The sequence below is a fragment of the Chaetodon trifascialis genome, chromosome 5 (genome assembly GCF_039877785.1).
Source record: "Chaetodon trifascialis isolate fChaTrf1 chromosome 5, fChaTrf1.hap1, whole genome shotgun sequence".
NCBI classification, from domain to species: domain Eukaryota; kingdom Metazoa; phylum Chordata; class Actinopteri; order Chaetodontiformes; family Chaetodontidae; genus Chaetodon; species Chaetodon trifascialis.
Genome location: NC_092060.1, coordinates 27309325 through 27322333, shown reverse-complemented (window position 1 = coordinate 27322333; position 13009 = coordinate 27309325).

Here is a 13009-nt window from a genome sequence, read left to right as displayed (position 1 = left end):
ACAGAACAATGAGAAGCACATACGCCTGAAACACAGCGTTTGGCCATCAAGCTCAAAAAAGTGAGCACCACCTGGGTGTTTTATTGGTACTGAGCTGCTAAATCGGCTTATTATGCAGGGCTATTATCGCTGGGAGTTGAGGAAATTTCACAGTGTTGGCAAAGGTTCGTTCTGTCTCTCTCGCTCCCTCTAGCTACCTGGCTCTGCCTCTGTCTTGGCTGCATTTCCTTTATTTTTCTTCCTTTGTGTCTTTTTTGCTTGTTTTCATTTGGTTTGTGCTCCTATATGTCGCTGTCTTTCTCCCCTCTTTGCTGGCTTTGTTTTTCACTCTGTCTTGCTTTTTTTCCTCTCAGCCTCTATCTCTGTATTTTGATTTACTTCTCTTTCCTGGTCTCTGTCATTTCCTTTTCCATACCCCCATCCATTTAGCATGTTTTCTTGGCTTTGGCTTGACCCTTTCTTCCATATTTTACCCATTTTCCTGTCTTTCTCTTTGTCTGTCTGCTGTTTTCCTGGTGCCCTGCATCTTCGTGTCTTCATATCACTCGTGCTGTTTATTCTGCTATTGTGGGATTTTTCTCTGTCTTTTCATTTTTTAGATTTTTCTTCTTACTGTTATTTGTCATGTCCGCCTTCTCTGTCGCTCTTTGTCTGCTGTCTGCTTCCTCCGTTTCTTCCCTCCGTCAGCAGTGAGCAGCCCTCACCTCGGCTGCTGCAGAGTTCAGCCCAGGACAAAATCCTCTCTGCTGCTTTTCTGTTGCACTCACACACCGTTTGTCGACCAAATCAAAGTCTTTGGTGTAACGGGGCCCGGGGACAGATGGAGAACAGTGAAGACGAAACAAAGACGTCCTATGAGTTTAACTGACACAGAGAGCAGCGGGAGAATTATTAAAATGACAAAGGCAGCATGAGAGGAGGATGCCTCATGATATCGCAAACGGATGCTGTTCCACTGTTTTGCACATGAACACGTGAAAAAACCCTGGCGCAGGCTCTGTTGTCTTGGCTTCAGTTTTGCAATCGGTTTGCTCCGTTTTGCTTCTGCCAGTATTTAAATTTGTTTTGTCAGGATTGCTTAACAGATTTGACCTGATTTAACTTTTGTGGCAGATGTTAATCAACAGTCTCAAGACTTTGCTTGATATCACTTTCCACAATGTGTGCAGCACAAAAGAGTTGGAAATTATGGGATCGGATTCTAGGTGGCAGCTTTGGAACAAATATATCAATTTTGTTTGTATAACACTACAATGATGCAATCAGATAAAAGGAAATCACATTGAAGGAAAATCACCCACGCCAGGTTGCCAGAAAGGCTTTCTTGTTGTTCCTTGGCTCCAAATGATGAAATTGAACTCAACCACTGAGATTAGCCACGCTAGCTGCATTTCTCTGGGAATGGTAATCCTGGCCGGTCCACCGTCTTTCCAACACTTCAATGTGAAATAGCTCGACAACTATTGAATATATTTACATGAAATGTGGTCCAGATACTCACGGCCCCCAGGGAATGATTCCAAGTGACTTTGGTATTCCCTGAATTTCCATCTGGCACCAGCAACAAGTCAAAATTTCCACTTCATGACACATTAACAGCCACAGTAATTCCCTTTAGCTTCAGCCCATGCTAATGTTGGTCAGCTAATATATCAAATGCAACACACTAAATGTCAGCATGTGAAATGTGAGCATCCACACACTAATATTAATGCTGTAATCAATATTTTTATACCAGTAATGGAGTGACTGTGTAATTTGAAAGAATTTGCTAATAGTGACACCCCTTACAGAGAATTATCGCCCAGCTCTGCAGCTCCCCTCAGCGCTACAGCAGCTTTAACGTCTCTCAACTCATTATTTTGATTTTATGGCTCGCAACTCAACTGTTTTGGTTCACCTTCACCGCTCTCATCAGCCTCGTTTCCAGCCCCAGCAGGCGGCTGTTCTCAGCAAACAAGCTCTGTATGTTACATCACTAAAAGGCAGACAAATCTAGAGACTGTCTGGTGATCAGATTAGAGAATCTGCATGGCTGCCAAAGAGCCAGACATTCCCTGGTGGAGAACAAAAACGGAGCTAAAACGAGAGTGAATATTGGATTTACATTTGTCAGGTGTCCGACCAGAAGCAGACTCCAGATGAATGCTAATGTAATAAAGATGACATTGGCATGTGGTTTGAAACTCAGCTGAGCATAAGCAGCCTGCAGCACTGACTGAACCTCCCACCTGCCTCAGCTGTGTTTTCAGTGCTAATTAGTAGATATTAACATGCTAATATGCTAAACTAAGATGATTAACATGGCAAACATTACACCGGCTAAACATCGGTATGCTAGCATGCTTATATTAGCATTTAGCTCAAAGTGAGTTGCACAGAGCTATAACATGGCTGCGGTCCTGCAGACTCCCTGTGGTACAGATCTAAGCATCACAGCTTTGCTAGCATGGTTATAGACTTTCAGTCCTCTACCTCAGAGACACATTTGCATCACTAAAACTCCGAGTTGCTCCACAGTTGCTGTTGTGTTAGCAATGCTTACTGGCTGGGGTGTCTACTCGTGCTGTAGAAATTCACTTACCACCATTCAAATCTCTGGCCAAGCTTTTGTGTGTGACACCAAACCCTGAAAGTAGCTGCTATTCAGCACAACCAGTGCATGACTTCTCAAATCTGGACTCCCCTAAATGTGAATTAGGCCTGACCTGGCAACCCTGCACTTCCCCTCACATCTCACCCTCTGTCCCTGTCCTCATTACCACTAACCCTATTCCAGGTCAGTACATGTGGCACAGAGAGAACACCAACCACACACACACACACACACACACACACACACACACACACACACACACACACACACACACACACACACACACACACACACACACACACACACACACACACACACACACACTCCTGCACACTGTCTTTATCCCCTTCCCTCTCTCCCTCAAAGTCACACACACTCACTCTCTTTCAGTGAGTCTCTCTTTGTCTTGCTTGCTTTATCCCCGTCTGTCACACACACACACACACACACACACACACACACACACACACACACACACACACACACACACACACACAGAATGACACACATATTCCTGACCAGGGCAGCCGAGCAGGCAGGAGTCTGACCTCATTAGGAGCTATGGCAGCCAGCCAGGGGAGGGTCTGTCGATGAATGACCAAGAAGAACTGGTGAGGGAGCAGGATGGAGTGATCTGCAGAGCGCCAGGAGGTGATCTAAGAGTTCCTCCCCTGTCAGATGCTTTCATAAGCGGAGTGGGTTTTATCAAAAGTACTCCTTTAAATAAGTGGTGGTGAGCTACATGCATTGATTCACCAATGTCCCCCTCAGGATGATCAGGTCAAAATGTCTTTTGTCCAAGCCGCCTCAAATGTACTTTGTGTACTAATTAGCCGATGTTAGCATGCTAAGAAAATATGAATAGAAACATTAAAAAAGAAAAACTAGAAGTCTTTGCTGCAGCATTAATAATACAGGTAAAGCAATAAAAAGCTAATGCAAAATAATAATCATACAGTTTTGACGTTTTAGTGCAAAGTGCTAGATTAGCATACGGCATTGTTGTTCTTGTTTAGCTCTGACTCCCTTTTAAAATATGCTCCATTTTCAAAGCAGCAAACAGCACAATCCAAAACATTTTCTCCTCCTCTGTCAGCCAATGGCTTCCATCCATCATGTCACTCTTTCCGTGGCTTTCGACAGGCATGCGTATGCATTAGCTGCCCCTGAAAAATCTGCTGCTCCCTCCTTTCTTCCCCGCGTTTGCCATTTACAGTGTGCATGTTACGGGCCGGAGAGAGAGTATAGTCAATCACATGCAGGCAAACTCTTACTTTGTCTTCTTGATTTATGACAAAAGTTAACCTCAGCTGTGTGGCTGCTCTATATTCAACAGATATTTTGCAGGTAGTCTTCTAAATAAATGGAACAGTTATGGAGTCTGGAGGGCCGACATGCTGCCAAACCTCGCAAATGATAGATTGCTTCGAGGCTACAAGGATGTATAGGCTTTCCACCGCCATCAGAACATGTCCGGCTGAATGCATTACCAAACCTTATGCTGGAATCACTCAAATCCTAACCAAGGTCCATAGACAGATTAACATATAAATGAAACTACAGGCAAGATCCTGCCCTTCATTTCCTATCTGTTTACGCCAATGATGTGTGGTCAGAGTTTTGGAGGAGACAGCAAGATGTCTCATGGAACGAATGTCAAGCCCCTGTATCACTGATAGCAGAGAATACTGTCCTAAAATTGAAGGGTGCTCCAATGAATGGTCTGAAAATGTTTCTGTGTGCAAACCTGGCCGCTCATAAACCTCAACACAAATCAGTGTTTCTCAGCTGTTACGTCTTTTTCTCCCAAGTCAAGAAGAAGAGTTTATTAAGTTGATTTTACTGGGTTACTAAAAATACCTCTGAGCTTTTCTTGAGAGAAAAACAAACCTATAATTAAAACACTGCAGCTTATTCAAATAGCTTGAGGATTAATTCCTCAATAAACTTTGCAAACTGAAGTTGTTGGCAGCGTTCATTTTATTAAGCAGAGTTTTGGCATTCGACGTATTATGCAAGAGAGGGAGATGAATGCACACTGTCTGCAATAAAGTCTCCCATGTACAAAGTAATTTAATCAGTTGTTAAATATTAAAATCTATATCTTTTCTCTATGGGAAAAGGAATCTACTTTCCCAATGGATTTTCTTTAGGCAAAGAGAAATGACTTCACCTTCCGGGTACATATTAATGTAAGAGAGTATTAATATAAGACGTACTTTAAAAATAGTTTATGGCTTCATAATCACTGAAATGAATAGATGAGATGGACACGCTTTACAGTGCAAATCAGCTCGCTAATTACTTTGCCTCAATATCAGATTCTAAACTCACAAACTTTTATTCCTCAGCCAAAGACGAGTCCTCAGCCGGTGCTCTGCAAAGCCTTGTTAAACCCTGTGTTTGTTGTAGCCTTCAAACATGCAGCGCAGTAAACAACCTGCATATCCAACAAAATCACTGGGTAATTGCATGTTGCGCTAAAGGAGCCGTTGCTATTTTCATCAGTGCACTTGTGTAAGTAAACAATGTTTACTGAAACAACAGTGTCATGTTACGTGTTAAGTAAAATAAGGGGTATTTGACCGATTGTAATCTAATTCAAAATCAGGAACACCTTATTTTCCAGCTGTTATAAATAGACAGTGCATTTGTCTGTTGAGGTTGCTCTGCTGCAGCCACAGACCAGAATATGAAATAGAAACCCAAAAGAGGTGGAGGACACTTTGAGCTCACCCGAAACTGGACAGACAAACAGCAGGCACTAGAAAAGGCTAAACTTTCTGAAGAAAGTTGAAGTGTGATCACTTCTGCTGAAGAGAGCGTGTTACCTGAAGCACATCCTATAACCTATAGGTTGTTTTGGCTAAAAGCTCTGATCTACGACTCCACACAGCCGTAAACCAAACAGCATCTGGGCAGGACGAAGGCAAAAACAAAGGGAACCGTTGGAAATAGGAAGCAGCTATTCAGGGCATGACACGACAAGATGAACATTTCACTCCCCTGGCCCCTTCAGTGAATCGGTCCCCTGGTTTCAGACTGCAGCAGCTCTCAGATTAAAGGCCAGTGACCAAAATGAAAACCATATAGTTCTTCAAAAATCAGGTGTAATTTTGCCAAAAAGCGACAAACATCTTTAGACAGTAGTCTCTGCTGGCTGATAGTTATTAACAACTTTTCAGCTCATGATAAAAGGCATAGAAAAGCGACTAAAAGCCCATTTTTGCAATTTTGCAACATGATACAGCACCATGCAAAACCCAGCAAAGAGCAGGGTGACTAAGCCTGGTGAGTCATTACAGCAAGGTAAGGGGCTGCAGAAGGCCCTCAGAGAGCAGACCACCCACTCATGTCCCCCATTAAGACGGCCGGCTTTTCTTGCACATCAACGCCCCTGCAGCAATTTACTGCTCAGCCCGCATTGAGGGCGAATGAATGGTGAACGACAGAGAATTCTTAATGAGACATGGGTCAATGAAATGTCAGAACTGGACAATGAATAGAGGAAAAAAACATGTCCTAAATTACAATTGCAGTTCCAGTCTGCACACCTTTAGAGGGAAAATGTGAACTAAAAGAAACTAATTTCTCTTCATGTCTTGTTTAAAACAGATGTGCTTTTAGAGGAGTCACATGTGCTTCTCTTTCCTCTGATGCACCAGGATAGTTATTCATTTTTATTTTGTTGTGGACATTTTGATTAATATTTTGTTCATGTTGTCAGTTTTTATGCAGAAAAAGTGGTATTTTTTAAAACAGGGAGCAACCTCTGCATAGACAAAGCAGCTCACTCACATATTCATGCACTCACAGCTTTATCCATGCCTGTAGCGTCTGTTCGGAGGCGCTGTGCATAGAAAACCCAGCGGTCCACGATCACTCACTCACCTCATTTATTCAACTCAGTGACCTATGTAGGAGCTTCATGTCTGTCACTCAGTGTGTCCTTGTTTGATTCATTGCACCTCTGCCATTGTGTTTCCTGGCACGAGTGAGCTTGGCAGCAGTAGGTGCATATGGGTCACACAGTGCGGAGGAGCAGGCTATACTGCATCCTTTGATACATCAAGGACATCCAACTGGCCTGGTACTACCACAGGAAGTCATTAAAGGACATGACTCTATTGTACAATGCTGTACTCGCATTAGGTGGGCGTCCAACCACCTGTTTTTTTCCGTGCAAGGCAAACATTAGCACCACCTGCTGCTTATCTTGATGAGCCAACTCGTATTATTCATATATCAGCGTCACCCATAAATTTGCTTTTGCCGCTCTTGAATGGAAACCTGAGGGGCAGTGCATTTGTTGGTTAGCCTACACTTCCACCTATCCAGCTATGCACTTTTTGGGTGTACCTTCAATAATCATTATTATTGAACTATGTTTTTAGTGGTCCGTATTGGAATTGCATTGAACTCGCTGTGTGGCTGTGCAGCTATGGTTAGGACAGAAAAGGCATCTTTGAAAACAACATGTTAAAGTATGTATTTTCCGTGAGCTCATGGATAACAATAATAGGTTACGTGTGTATGTACGGTTGAAACTTTCTTGAAGTGAACTGATCTCTAACAACTTCAAAACATTTGTCATCAAACAGTCACAATTTGCATTCAGGGATCATACTTTTAATACGTTTTATTTCACGGCTGAGGAATTGAAATGAGAGGAACGGATGCACTCTGCGATGGCCTTTAATCTCCAGAATACTAATAAACAAAAAGAGAGCAATGTGAGGCTTCTAATCAGTTTGCAATCAGACAGGACTGTGAAGTATGCAGCAACACCCGAAAGCCTCACTCAGAAATCAGAGGATCACTTTGCTCACGACTTTGTGTGAGTTGCACTGGAAACAGAGGCTAACATATTGATTGATGCTGTAATTGATTCATTAGGCAGGAAATCGGATGGGTGGCAGATATGTTTCTGTAAAGGGCTCTGCAGTTGACTCACACTCTTCCCTGTGAGAGCATATACAGGGGACAGGGACAAATGTAATGACTGCAATAACAACATAACTTGTGCGAATATATTTTGTTAATTCTGATAAATGAATGAACAGATACTTTTGTGACCTTGCTTGCACCGTTGTTGAATAATCACAACAAACAATGGGCGGTGTACGCGTGGCTGTGTTCCTTTTTTTTTCCTCCATATCATTCATAACAGTAATTTATTATGACTGTTCTTCACTTTGGTTATTAATGGATAGAGCTTTAAAATTGAGTCTTGCAGCACAGCAACAGCCTGTTTTGACTCCTGGGGGTTTAATAATTTCTAAGCCAATCAATATCCTCTCAGCGGCTGTCCAAACGTGTTGCAAAGGTTTCCTTAGTTACCATCCCCCACAAGTCTCTCTAACACACACACACACACACACACACACACACACACACACACACACACACACACACACACACACACACACACACACACACACACACACACACACACACACACACACACACACACACACACACACACACACGTAACAGCTGATTTGACAGGCTGCTGACAGATGATACACGCTGGACAGACACAAGGATTCACTGCACTGGAGTGAATGGAGGTTAATTCATCCCTTGTGTCCAGTGCAGTCCGCCAACCAGTCTTCATGAAAGGACGGACTGGGATTTATATGAAACCGATTCTACTGATGATACCAAGCCCCTTCTTAAACGACATTGCAGCATCCCCTCTTTAAAACTGACTCAAATATCCTGACGTCAGACTGCACACAGCACCTGTGTTTTCCCACCAGCACTAAAGGTACAGCATAAGAACTACAAAGCATCTAAATCGAGTGAGTCCAGCTTGTCCTGGAGCGCTCGCTGACAGCTTTTCAGTAAAAAATGCGTCAATTGGGTAATCTTTTGAAAACACTAAATTTCCTTTAAGCCAGCGGTTTGACAGCGATCAGAGGCTTTAAAAAAATCTACATATCTTTTGTTGATCTGGGAGTCTTATATGATACTTCTGCTGATTGTCAGCAAATGAATGCATTGTACCAACCAGCTTTGCATGCGTAGCAAAATCCCGATATACCTGACTGTGTGGTAGAGCCCCATTGTTGTCCATACACTCGTCAATTGATCAGTATTGCACTGTTGCACTGGGAGTCCATTCCCAATATTTCCATGAACATGACCTTTGTAGTTGTATTTTGAGTCAGTCCCACAGACACCATCCTGCTGCCAAAAATACTCAGTAGAGCACAAAATGTGTATTAATCCGCAGCCAAAAATAGTCCATAACAAATGCACTACTTGCTCCTGGTTAATTTTGCTGAAAGCCAGAACGCCCACCTGTTTTAGAAAATCATTTAGATGCTTTATTTGAATGACACGATGTATTCGTGACATGTGTTTTTAAAGGTTTTCACCCACAGCAGTGATGACTGGGCCTGAGGCTGTGACAGACCGCAGGTCAGAAAGTATTGAAAGATTGTTGTTTGTTTGTGGTCTGAAATAGAATAACAGCCTTGTCCTTTCAGGGAGCTGCATCTAGCTTCTGTCTTCATGGATCAGTGTCAAATCATAGTGAAACACGAAGTTTAAGAGCGACATATAAATATAAGCAGCTGACACTTATCGGCTATCTTGAGCTCTGAAGTGTATCAGGAACACTTTTAAGGGTACAACCTGTATTTTTGCAATAAACACCAACGGTAACTTTAATTTGGAGTGATTAGTGCAGCAGCATTTGAGCTGATGGACATACTGTACCCTCTAATATTTCAACCTTGAACTCTTTAATGGGATGTGTTACATGTTGTCCAGCGCACTCCACTGTTTTTCTTTTTTTTTGTTTTTTGATGGGAACCCATTTTCTCTACTGGCATACAACTTGCAAATTGAATTTCCTTCAGGACAATAACTGGTACAGCGTCTTGTATCTGATGAGCACGCAGGCTGACTCTGAAAGGAGGTGCTCCACCGATCATTGATTTCTGTTCTGCTCCGGCTTTCCAGGACTGTTCTGTTTCGTGCAGGGAAATTGTCGCAATCATTTAGCTGGTCACAGTGAAATAATCCATAGTTTAGTACTGAAAAATCAATAATGTATGCCATTAAGTCAAAACATAGATTAACCTTTTCCAGTGCTACATTTAGTATTAGAGCTTTTTATTGGCCTTTAGGGCTTTTATTTTCCTTTATCTGTGTTTTTATGCTGCTGCAAAAACTCCCTGTTTTTCATTTATTAATCTCAGTTCAATACCTCTGTTCTCTTTTCAAAGCCTTCCTCTAACTGTCCATCTTCACAACATGTCCGGAAACATCAGCATGACCTGATGAAGGGGCCCTGAGCAAAAAATACCGAAACACCTCCATGCCAGTGTTTGTACAGTGTGTCGCTCTGGGGTGAGAAATGACAGCTAATCGCGTGGATATAAATGACATGAAACTGTTCCACATGGTTCTTTTCCAGCGTCAGTCCCTCACAGAGTGTGACTGAGGTTACTGATCACATGTTGGCTGAAAAGGTGTTTAAACAGCAGAAAGCTGCAGACGGAGTGATGGTTCAATTTTTTGCAATATTGTTGTCATAGACACGATGCCACACTTAATATTTACTCTCCTGCATATATCAAAGTCGACTTTGACTCCATGAAAGCAGCCCAACAATATGCTAATGGGGGAATGCTAACGTCGACAGAAAATGATTGCTTTGGCTGTGACTGACCTTCTGGGCGTGTCTCATTCATTAATCTCCCTCGTTCTCTCTCGCTGTCTGTCTGATCGTCATAGCTCGTTAAAGACGGGGGTGGGGATGGGGGATCAGGCTGGGGGGTGGGGTTCACAGGTGCAGCCGAATGGGGCTGCGCCATGGTTAATGGTGTCCTCTGATCAATTATGGCCCGGCTGAGGCACAGCGTCTATACATATTTCATGACTCTCAGCGGATGCGAGCCCGGCTGCCTAAAACCTCTCAACCTCCACCCACCCGCACACTCCCCCAAATCCACCAGCACTCAGCCTCCCCCGACAAGGGCCAGATGAAAGGGAGGCTGGACTTGTTAGGACCCTGCGTCAGTCAGCTTCGGACAGGAAGGTGGGGCGCCACAGCGGGGGAGCCTGGCCAGCTTCACCCCGAGCTGTGGGAAGCTTCTGGTTCCTATTAGTCTTTGTCTGCCAGCACGTGCACTGTCTGCAGTGGGTGTACATGTGTTAGGATGGTACAGGCACGTGGCAGGGTTTAAACTGCCTGATACCACCGTGTAAAGGCTAGGTTATATGATAGAAGTGTGGAAAAAAATCTTATCTATCTGTCCGTCATCAGCCTACTTTTATATTATTTCATCCATCTGTTATCATCATTTTTTATATCCATCCATCCATCCATCCATCCATCCATCCATCCATCCATCCATCCATCCATCCATCCATCATGTTTTATATCAGTCCATTCATTCATTTTTATAACCATCAAAGTGGCTATTTTTCTATCATTCCTTCATTTATTTTTCATGCATCCATCCATCGATCCATTGTCTTTCTGTACTTCTATCATGTATCTGTCTACAGCATCCATCCATCCATCCATCCATCCATCCATCCATCCTGTCTGTTTGTGCATTTTTCTCATATAATCAGTTCATATAATTTTATGTCATTTTATCAAAATATCTAGCCATTTTTTCATCCGACCATCCATCCAGGCATCCATTTTTCTATCCATCCATCTATCTATACCTCACCTTTTTTTCATGTCAGATTTTTCATATATTCTGATCAGTTTTAAAGCAGATTGCAGTTGCTCAGCCCCTTTGCCTTTTTATCGTTCCTCATTACTTCCATGATTATACAACTGAACCCTCTCATGTAATCAAACAGCATCACTGTGGATGGAAGCCATTTTGGTTGAAGGGTGCAAGGGCCCTGCAATTATGGCGGAGGGGGTTGGGAGAGAGAAGTGGGTGCTGGAGGCTGTTGGCCAGGAGCCGGTGGGTAATGCTTTGTAGTCTGTTCCCACCCAGCAGCTCGCTGCTCCAAAGATTATGTTCTGAGGTAAAAGACAGACACTGCAGAAAGCGTTCCATTTAAATGAAGCCATTTTTAGCCGTTCAGTGTTGTAACCATGCATTTCTAAGATGAAATCTCGGCATGACAGCAGTAATCTGCACCAAATCTGCACCGTTCATGAAACTTTCATTTTTTTGACGGAAATTGGTGGATGTTTTTCTAATTTTGCAGAATTGCACAGAAGAAAGAAATAAAATCACACATGGTAGTGCCAGACATGAGGACACACCGGAGCTGTCATCATTATAGAAAAATGCTGATGTTATTTGAAGAGACTTGAAGCATGCACTTGCATGCTCCTAATCTTACAGCAGACTTTAAATTGGTGCACTCACAAAAGAATGTCTTACTTTAAAATGCTAAGCTCAGTGTGTGTCCTGATCAAACAGATCAAAGTCTCCTCTCAACCTGTGAGGAGGCCGCTTGAAGCCTGCCTAAATCCTCTTTCTGGTCTTATAAGAAAGCTGGATGCAAAAATTCATTCATTCTTAAACTTGAAATGTCACCCTTTAATGCTAGTGAGGATGGACAGATGACTGGTTTTCTTTTCCTTGTATCATGGTTCTTCTGGACAAAAAAGATTTCTAACCTGACTTCTGGCCAGATTTCACATCCAGTGCAAAAAAAAGGCAGAGCTCTACTGAAAACAACTTCTGCACAATAAGCAGCATTGACCGGGCCTGAAAAATGAAGCCAACAACTGCAGTTCCTTGATTGGCCATTTGAGGCTACTTACATAAGCAAGTCAATCCCCATAGACCTCCACATTAAAATGCCCAAATTTACAGCAGGTATAGCCTGGTATGCAAAGTTCCCCATTCATGGCAACTGTATGGGGTGAATGCTTATATAACTCACTCGTTTAAATTATATTAAGGCTCAAAGTTATGCACAATTATGGGCATGGCTGCTTTGATTGACAGCTGGCAACCAGGCTTCATTTGACCGCCTCAGCTCCTTCCACAACAGAACAACAGTAAAGCTGTAGGACATGAAACCAAAACAATCCTCTGTAGGTTTGTTAAGTGACACCTTTCACATTATGCATAGTCATTTGATCGTTTGCTAATATAAACATATTGATTAGTGCAGCTTTAACTGTGCCCGAAGCACAGACATCAGGTCAAAAATGCCAGCAGACAGAGAGTTTGGGGTCCAGTTCTACAGCAACAGCAGAGTACTGGATCCACTGTGGCCTGTTTACTGGGTGTTTACTGGGATAGGCCACCATGTTGGAGGAGTAACAACAGAGTTCTGTCTGTTGTCATTTACAACATTATCGACTCCTCCCTGCAGAAAGCTTTCCTTTTTGTTGCAACTCCTCCAACAGGGTGTCACGTCCCTTGCAACCTTTGTTAACTGCTCCCCAGTCAGTCAGTGCTCTCATCA